Genomic DNA, 9821 nt, shown 5'->3' with positions numbered 1-9821 from the left:
ATAAACAAACAATATAATTACACATAGCACGTATTTTATAGAAAATACTTCATATCTATGTGTAAGATGAAAGTGACTACACACTCACCTTATTTAACGATAACCGGGCCGCACTTCGTTTCTTAAAACGATCGTTTCTGATAAAACCAGGATGTTTTTCCCCAAAACCGGGCTTCACGCGGGCATAGTTTCGTCTCGAAAAAACTCTTTTCTCGGGATCTTTGGGTTCTCCTGGGCTTGCTTACGATGCTAGGATGATATAATAGGCTTAGGGGTATTTAGTGTAGCAAAAAGGAAAGTATAGGGGAGAGAGAACTAAAATTGTAACCTAAAATCGGATGGCATCGATCACTATTTATAGGGCCTGAAAGCTCGAGTTACGCTGGTCGTAAATTGATGGTACGCTGGGCCTACTCCTTCTCCAGCCAGTACGCTGGGCGTACATCTAGTACCTTGGGCGTATGAAGGGATCATATCGGACGCGTCAAGGCTACGACACGTGGCTCTCATGCGATAGAGTAGTGAGGGTGACTGACTTCGAAACACTTACACGAGTACGCTGGGCGTACCCCGAATGTTCAAACTTCAAAAATTCGTAACTTTCGCATACGAGCTCTATTTTTGACGTTCATTATATCCACGTGTAGGAGTGACTGTTCTCTACAACTTTTATTTAGATTCTGTCGGCTAATTTTGAATTTATTTTTAAAGTTATATTTTTAACAGGCGGGACATGAAAAGTCATTTAAAAATTCATAACTTCTTCATCCGACGTCCGTTTTCGTCTTTCTTTTTACCGTTGAACTACTATCAACAAGATCTTCGATTCTCGTTTAGGTTGTTTCGGCTAAAAATCAATCGATCTAAAATTCGAGTTTCGGGCTGCATACTGCTATGCCAAATCTTATAAAATTCATAACTTCCTCATACGAAGTCAGATTTGGACATTATTTTTATGCACACTCTCGGTTTAACGAACACTACGAATTTCATTTAGATAACTAATGTGAAAAAACATTTTATCGTAAATTCACTTTTTACGTCATACAGTGTCGTGCCGGTTCTGTTGCGAAACTTCGACAAGTCATAACTTCTTCGTTATAACTCGGATTTCGGTATTCTTTGTATCTCAGGAATCCTTGTTTCAACCCCTACAACTTTATTCATAGATACCGGGTTTATCTAACATTTATTTTAAACGCTTATTTTTATCCTTAATTCATTAAATTATAATAATTAAGCATAAAACATATAATAATCAAATAATACATTTTATTATTTCAAAACAAGTTACAAAGGTTGGCCTAGACTATTACATCATCTTTAATACCTAGCCTAGTAACACGGGCGTTATATGTTCGTTTAAGATATCTAAAGATATTCTTCACAACAACCATGTGGGGTTCGCGAGGATTTTCTTGAAATCTAACACAATAGCAAACAGAAAACATAATATCCGCACGAATAGTAGTTAGATACATCAATGAACCTATCATTTGACGATAGAGAGTCATATTAGCTGGTGGTTTGTCCAATGATAGTGTTAGTTTCGTTCCAAATTCCATTGGTACCTTCACCTTTGAGTCTCCCACCATTACAAACTTTGCAAGTAAGGTCTTCGTATAAGCCTCCTGGTTGATAACGATTCCCTCTTGACTCTGTCTTAGGTTGAAACCAAGGAAGAAGTTAATCGGACCCATTGAGCTTATCTCAAACTTAGTCTCCATCAATTTTCGGAACTCAACAGTTAATCTAGGATTAGTAGATTCGAAAATGATATCATCAACGTTGATTTGGACAATCATCAGATGGTCACCATCTTTCTTGCGAAAGAAGGTTGGGTCGACCGAGCCTTGTTTAAATTGATATTGTTTTAAGAATCTAGTAAGAGTTTCATACCATGCTCGTGGAGCTTGCTTCAGACCATACACAACTTTGTCCAGAATGTAGCAGTGGTTCGAATATTTTTGTTTACAAACCCAGGTGGTTGTTCCACATACATTGTTTCTTCGAGTTCCCCGTTCAGAGAGGCACACTTGACATCCATTTGGTAGACTTTAAAGTTCTTGTGAGCTGCATATGCCAGAAAGATGTAAACAGATTCCAGCCTTGCAACTAGTGTAAAAGTTTCCTCGTAGTCAATGCCTTCCTCTTGGCAATAACCCTTAACAACCAACCGAGCCTTATTTCATATCACATTCCCCTTTTTGTCAAGCTTATTTCGAAACACCCATTTGAGACCAACAACAGATACATCCTCCGGAGTTTGAATCAGTCTCTAGACCTTGTTACGTTCAAACTCATTGAGCTCCTCCTGCATAGCTTGCACCCAATCAGAATGATCAAGAGAAATTTTGACATTTTTGGCATCAATTTTGGAGATAAACGAATTAAACATGCAAAATTCCACTTTGGAAAATAATGTAGTCTGCTTCACTTTTTGTTGAGCTCTAGGAAGAACTCCAGTAGATGTTTCTCCGATTACTTGTAATTTGGGATGATCTCTGGTCAATTTGGTCAAGGGGGATAGTTGGGATCATAGGATGGATCCAGTTCAACATTCACGTCTTCAAATTCTGACTGATCATCCAAATCATCATTTGCATTCTCATTCTCCCCCTCGAATGATGGATCTGAATCTTCGTTTTGAATTGAATTCTCCCCCTGGATTGGACATTCATGGGTTACTAGAGGAGGAGAATGCTCCCCCTGAACAGGTGTGCTAGAGGTGGGTGTAGATGCGAAACCCTCCCCTAGAAGTGGAGCATTCGTAGCTTGTTGTTGAGATGGAATATCAGTGTCTTTCAGACTTTGGGGATCTTTTTCAAGATCCTTTGCAACATCATCAATGATCTTTTTGAGCTCGTCTTCCTTGTTATCAGCGGCTTCGGATTCTGAAGTGATCGCTTTCTCTGGCTCATCAAACAAATTTAGGAATTCATCCTAAAGGTTTAAAAGAGGAATGGTCATGGGATTCTTCATAGGAAATATCTCCTCTGATTGACGATCCGATGTCTGGAACTTTTTAAGATAAGAGTCATCAAAGGTGACATAGTAGATTTCTTCTATCTTTTTGAACTTTTTTTTAAGAACCCTATATGCCTTCGAAGTCAGAGTATACCCCAAGAAAATTCCTTCGTCAACATTCAAATAAAATTTGTTCCTTTGTTCTTTAGAGTTAAAAATGAAACAATTGGAACCAAATACATTAAAGAACTTAACATTAGGTTTTATTTTATTAAGAACTTCGTAAGGGGTGAAGGAGAATCTTTTATTAAGTAGGGATCAATTCTGAGTGTAACAGGCTGTTCCGATAGCTTCTGCCCAGAAATAAAGTGGTAGGTTCGCAAATGATAGCATGGTCCTTGCAGCTTCACACAGAGAGCGGTTTCGCCTTTCGACAACCACGTTTTGTTGAGGAGTGTAAGGAGCTGAGAAGTTGTGAGAAACTCCCTTTTCAGTAAGAAATTCTTCACGAAGGGTTTTGAGCATTCTAACACTCCTATCGTGTACATGCAACCCTAGATGCTTTGGATCTATGTTTTCTCTATATACATGCAAACTTTTATTTTTCCAAAGCATCATCCTAACTAGCATACAATGGAGTATCTACACTACAGGATTCTAGTTAGATGACATACCTTTTGTTGTTCCTTGGCCTTTAAGAACTTAGCACCAATACTATGAATGCCTCAAATGGAATCACAACACACCTAGGACAAAGGATAACTTCAGAGAGAATGAATTGCTCTAGAAATCGGCTCTATGACTCTTCCAAAGATCACTACTCCCAATTTCACCAAACAAGGGGCTTCTTATATAGTGTGGCACAACTAGGGTTACACCATGCAAACCCTAATGTGCATGACTTTCCACATTCCTTAGGTTCCATGGGTTTTAACCCGCATGGAGTATCCATGGGTCACCACATGGGTTTAACCCAACATAAAGAACTATGGATCATAAGCCCAATTTATAAGAATGAATGATTTACACAATCAATCCCCATATATTTAATTAGTCTCCTTTGATCGCTAAATCAATTCCAAATTAATTCTTGATCAATACTAATTAAATAATATGATTTCATATTAATATATTAGAACTTATAGTATATTAATAAATCATAATTAACCTCTTCTTAAAACTCCATCCTATCAAATTGCCCTGGTGATATGCAACCCAAATGGACCATGCTACTCTCGGGTCAAGTACAGACCAATTATAGTTATGGACTTAGACACTAATCCAACAGTCTCCCACTTGGATAAGTCTAATAACTATTATTGCAAGTACGACTCCACAACCCAAATACCAATTGTAGCCCTTAAAAGCCGCTGTCAAAATCTGACCTAGTCAATGACGCATCCATTAGATAAGGGATCATATATTCATCCATTCAAGATATCATATGAACCGAGACATGGATTATAATCATTCTCTCTGTCCATATGTTGTTTCCCGATTTCCGATTTATAACGACCGACTAATTGAAGAAATCAAATAAGTCCAGGCCTGGTGTCATCACTAAGTCATCGAGGGGCCCACAAATATCACTTTTATCCACATGTGGTAAAAGGAATGGATATACTTCGAACCAAATGCTCGCTTGTACTTACTCATCAAATTACACACAACAATATGTTTTATAACATCCAAGTTACTGGTACGTTTACATATGTCAATGTGCAACCGACTCGCAACTATAACTCACATGTCTCCGTTTCAAGAATATAAGATATTATCGTCTCATGATCACTTGTGATAAAATCCATGAAGTGATTCAGATGAGCGTGGGTTGAATCCAATACTTGAATCTTATTCTAGGAGTACTCATGAACACTGCAGCCACATTGTCCTGGACAAACTACACACCCATACATGACAGTCTTGCCTCAATACCTACTTCCAAAGTATGATCGACTGTGGATGATTTGAATAACCTAGTTATTCGGGAAATCAAAACATGCAAAGTGAAACACAAGAATAATACTAATCCTATCTGGCCCCAAAACTTTTGAGCCATATTGATTACTCGTCATTCATTGTATAATGTTTCGAATAATCAACTTAATACTTGAATTAAAACAATAGTTATGCCATGCACCAAGCATGCACACTATATTTGTCTATGATCCTTACTTTGTGAAATAGATCAATTGAAAACATTTCAATTATGCTCATTTCAAAATTCCAAATCCTTATTGCAAGTGTAAGAATTCCAAATTCTTGTCACTGCTAGAAAGTGTTAGATTCTAAACTATCATGCAATGATTCTTTTGTAAAGTCTAGGTGCCAAAAATCACAGAGACTTGACGAATGATATTACAAAATATTCCTTTGGAGATTGTTACAAGACAATTCCATTGAAATGAAGTCTCAAATTTAAAGTACATTCCTTTGAACATCCTGTTGGGTTTTAGTATACTACAACATCCTATGGTGCACATACAACCCTAAATACCTTGGATCTATGTTTTCTCTATTATACATGCTGTTGAAAAATGTTTTTATATGTGATCATCACTGAAATAAGACGAATTGGTTTTATATTATCTAACAAATATTATCAGTTATTTCAGGTTGCGTGGATTCGTGCTTAATTATGAAATAGAAAAATACGCAAAAGACGAAATACGCAAAGACGGAAAAATAGACGCAATATTTGGTCGTTTGAAGACAAAACAAATCAAGACTAAAATCGTCAAGAATTTAAAAACCTCAAGGGTCAAAAATGGAAATTCAATTCACAATTGGATATATATATATATATATATATATATATATATATATATATATATATATATATATATATTATATAAATATATATGTATATATATTATATTGTATATATATATATATATATATATATATATATATATGTATGTATATTGTATATATTGTATATATATATATATATATATATATATATATATATATATATATATATATACACATGAATCATGCATATATATATATATATATTGGAAAGAAATCTTCACAAAAGCAAAAGTACCAAACATCATGTGTGCTTCCAACCTTTACAATCAATCACTTCATTACTTTTCCTTAAACAAACAAGAGTTGCTTGATTCCTTTGCATATATATAGATGCATGTTTACATGAGTTTTTGTGTGTGTTTTGTGTTTCCTTGTAATATATCTCCTATTACTCTCTCATCTCCATAAGAATAAACACATAGCCAACCTCAAAATACTCTCCAAACACCCTCCAAATACCCTCCTTAAACCTCCTCCAAAAACCCTTTCAAATCACCACAACCATCACCACCTTGCTGTTTTTCGACATCAGAATTTGCAAGTTAAGAATAAATTCACCGAGCACAACTCAACAAGATAATACGGGAGAGATTTGCACCGCAAATTATTCAGGACGTTACCTACATCCAGGAATTTTCCTCGATTTTTTTGACCACTGCAAACCCCAGAGAGACGCGAGAGAGTATTGGCTATCCAGAGAGATTTACTACGAAAATCTATATTCGTAACCACCCAAAGCTCTTTCAACATCACCCTCTTTGTTACCTTATACCACCAAAACTACAACCTTATTACACCTTCTACCACCCTCCAAATACCCACTTCAACCTCATCAAATCACCTTAAAAAACCCCATACCCACATACAAAAAAACATTACCCGTGTATTTTGTATCGTTTTGTAAGCAATTCATTGTTACATAAAAAGAACTTATTGTTACTTACCGGATTGAACTTTGAACAAATAGAGACACAGTCTATTAAGATCCAGTCCAACCCTAAGCCTGTTAGTCATTTATTTGACTAACAACTTGACAAAACAGTCGTTCCACAAGTCCCGTTCTAACACCACCTACTATATATATATATATATTTATATATTTTATTAACGCTTTATGTCATTTAAATACTGTCATTTATTTCATTTATAGCTTTCAGTCATTTATAGCTTTCCAGTATTTATTTATCCCGCACTTCTTATCTTTCCGCATCTAATCTCATTAAATATATATATCTGTCACCCAGTAACTGGTAACCGAGCCTTTTATTCGTGGTAATCAGATTGTTATATATTTCTAACAATTGATATCAGAGCTTGTGTGATTTACCTTGAAATTTTTGTCGAAAACTTTTGGTTAGCGTTTATAAACCTTCCATCAGCTTTTCTTTAAAAATTTCATTTTAATATCACTTATTCAAAATCCTTAAAAAAAAATTATTAAAATAATTAAAAAAAAAATTATAAAAAAAAAAATCTTAAACAAAAAAATTCAGAGCTTGTGTGATTTACTTTGAAATTTTTGTCGAAAACTTTTGGTTAGCGTTTATAAACCTTCCATAAGATTTTCTTTAAAAATTTCATTTTAATATCAATTGTTCAAAATCCTTTCAAAAACAAAAATTTTATTATGTCTTCTGCTAATTATTCCAACATGAACTCTGTTTCTATTGCTAACAGCTTGGGATCTGGTTCACGGGCACCCATACTTGTTCCCGAAGAGTATAATTCATGGGTTGGCCGTATGAATCTTCATCTTAACACCATAAGTGAAGATGTCTGGAATTGTGTAGAAGGAACATATGTTACTCCAGAAAATATGGCTACTCTTGCTACAAATCAAGCCACTCTTGCTGAAACCGAAAAAAGGCTGCAACTCCAAGCCAAAAAGGAACTTGTGTCTGGAATTCCCCACAGTATTCTAAGTCAAATGGATGACATAATACTGTTGACTGCAAATCAAATCTGGGAAAATTTAAAAAATCGTTTTTGTGGAAATCAAAGAATTATTGGAAACAAAAGAACATCTGTTTTAAATGAATTCGATAATTTCAAGATGCTTTCATCAGAAACCATCCATGATGCTCATGATAGGTTCAATTTTATCATGGTAAAAATGAACAATTTGGGCATCAAAAAGACACAACACGAGATAAATCTCAAGTTTCTAAACAATCTTTACGAAAGCTGGAAGATGGTTAAACTCATCATTCAGGGAAATCCAGCCATTCATACTGAAACTTTATACAATTTGTATGGAGAACTTCAATCGTATGAATCCTCGATTGACCCACCAACCACTACAGCTTTTGGAGGACCACTTGCTCTCGTTTCCACATCTTCTCAAAACCAAACACCTTTTAATGAACAAAACTTCAATCATTTTAATCAGACATCTTTTCAAAACCAACCCTTTTTGAACAATTCTTTTGATCAATCTGATTTAAATGATGAAGCAGAATACCAACAACTGTGTGCTTTGGTAGCAAACACAAACCTCCAGAGATTTATTCCAAATCACGGTCAATCGAATTTCAAACCAAATTTTCAAAATCGACCATCATTTGGACAAAATAATTCTGGATTTCAACCAAGACCTCAACATGTTCAAAACAACTCAGTTTTTCAACCAAGACCTTATTTTGGACAAAATTTTCAAAGACCTTCCTTCCAAAACAATTCAAACCAAGGTTTTCAAAACCAGGGATTTCAAAACAATCCCAACTCAAGTCATCAAAACAATAACCAAAACAACAGTTTTCAAAACCAAAACAGAGGATTCCAAAATCAAGGTTACACTAATCAAAACAATGGCTTTCAAAACAACCAAAATTTTGGATTCCAACATAACCCTTCCCAATCTTCCCAACAAATCCAAACTCAAGCTCCTGAAAGACTTCTGATTAAAAGTCAAAAGGATGACAGTGATGAAGAAGTGATCATTTGTCACAACTGCAAAGGAACTAATCACTATGCCAGAGAATGCCGAGCTAAAAACAAAACCAAAGTCAAAAACTCAGCATACTACGCTCAAAAAGCCGATGAATTAAAGAAACAGGAAAATCAAGATAAGCAAAGAGCATTGATGGCAATCCATGAACCAAACGTGGAATACTGGCCAAATTCTGAAGACGAAGCTGACAATGAACCAACACAATCAAACTTCTGTTTCGTAGTTGGTGTTGATAGACCTTCAAGAGCTCCAAACGTCATAGAACAGGTATGGTCTATGATCTCTGAACTTGGTCTTTCGAAATCAATTTTTGAGTCCCATATAACCAAGATTGAGAAAAGTCTAGAAGATGATCTCAAAAAATATCATGACACAATGATCAATTCCGATATCTGCAAATCTGAGTTACAAACCTTGCAACTCAAATTTGGAGAATCAACAAGGATAAAGAACAAATTGGAAAGAGACGTTGAAAGAAAATCAGAAGATTATAATCACGTCTTGGAACAATTAAATCAAACCCTAATTCAGAAAAAGGATTTGGAACAAAAAAATCAGTCAGTCATATCCTCTGAAACAAAAGATGTTTTAGAAAAGGAAATTCTTCAGTTGTGTAACGCCCCGATTTTTCTCGATACGTTTAGTTATTTTAATTCAATTATTCTTGTAACCTTGGGTTAATTTATTTAACCAATGTCTGATTTTCTTATGTTATTGGACTCTTTTGATCATCTTGTAAACTCCTTTTATTGAAGTCCATAGGCTATGGGCCTATTCTATCCCACATCGCCAAACATATGTAAACTCAACCATTTTTGTCTATTATATAAGCTTGTTATCCTCATACTTCATTTGATATCTACTTTGAATCCCACATCGATTCAAGTATCAAAATATACTTCAACTTCATGTTTATATAACAAGACTTGAGGTTATCTAAAGATTCGATTAAGGTTTGGGTTTAGAAAACCGAAATTGAATCGGGGAAGCCCAAGTACCCCGGAAAAAGTTTTTGGGTTACCTTAAAAATAAAATTGGGATACCCATTTACTTTGATCCTGGCTCCGCCACTGCCCTCACGCCATCCTTC

Source organism: Lactuca virosa, chromosome 9, assembly GCF_052849685.1.
Source record: "Lactuca virosa cultivar CGN04683 chromosome 9, Lactuca_virosa_CGN04683_v6, whole genome shotgun sequence".
NCBI lineage: Eukaryota > Viridiplantae > Streptophyta > Magnoliopsida > Asterales > Asteraceae > Lactuca > Lactuca virosa.
Note: the sequence above shows the minus strand (reverse complement) of the source record.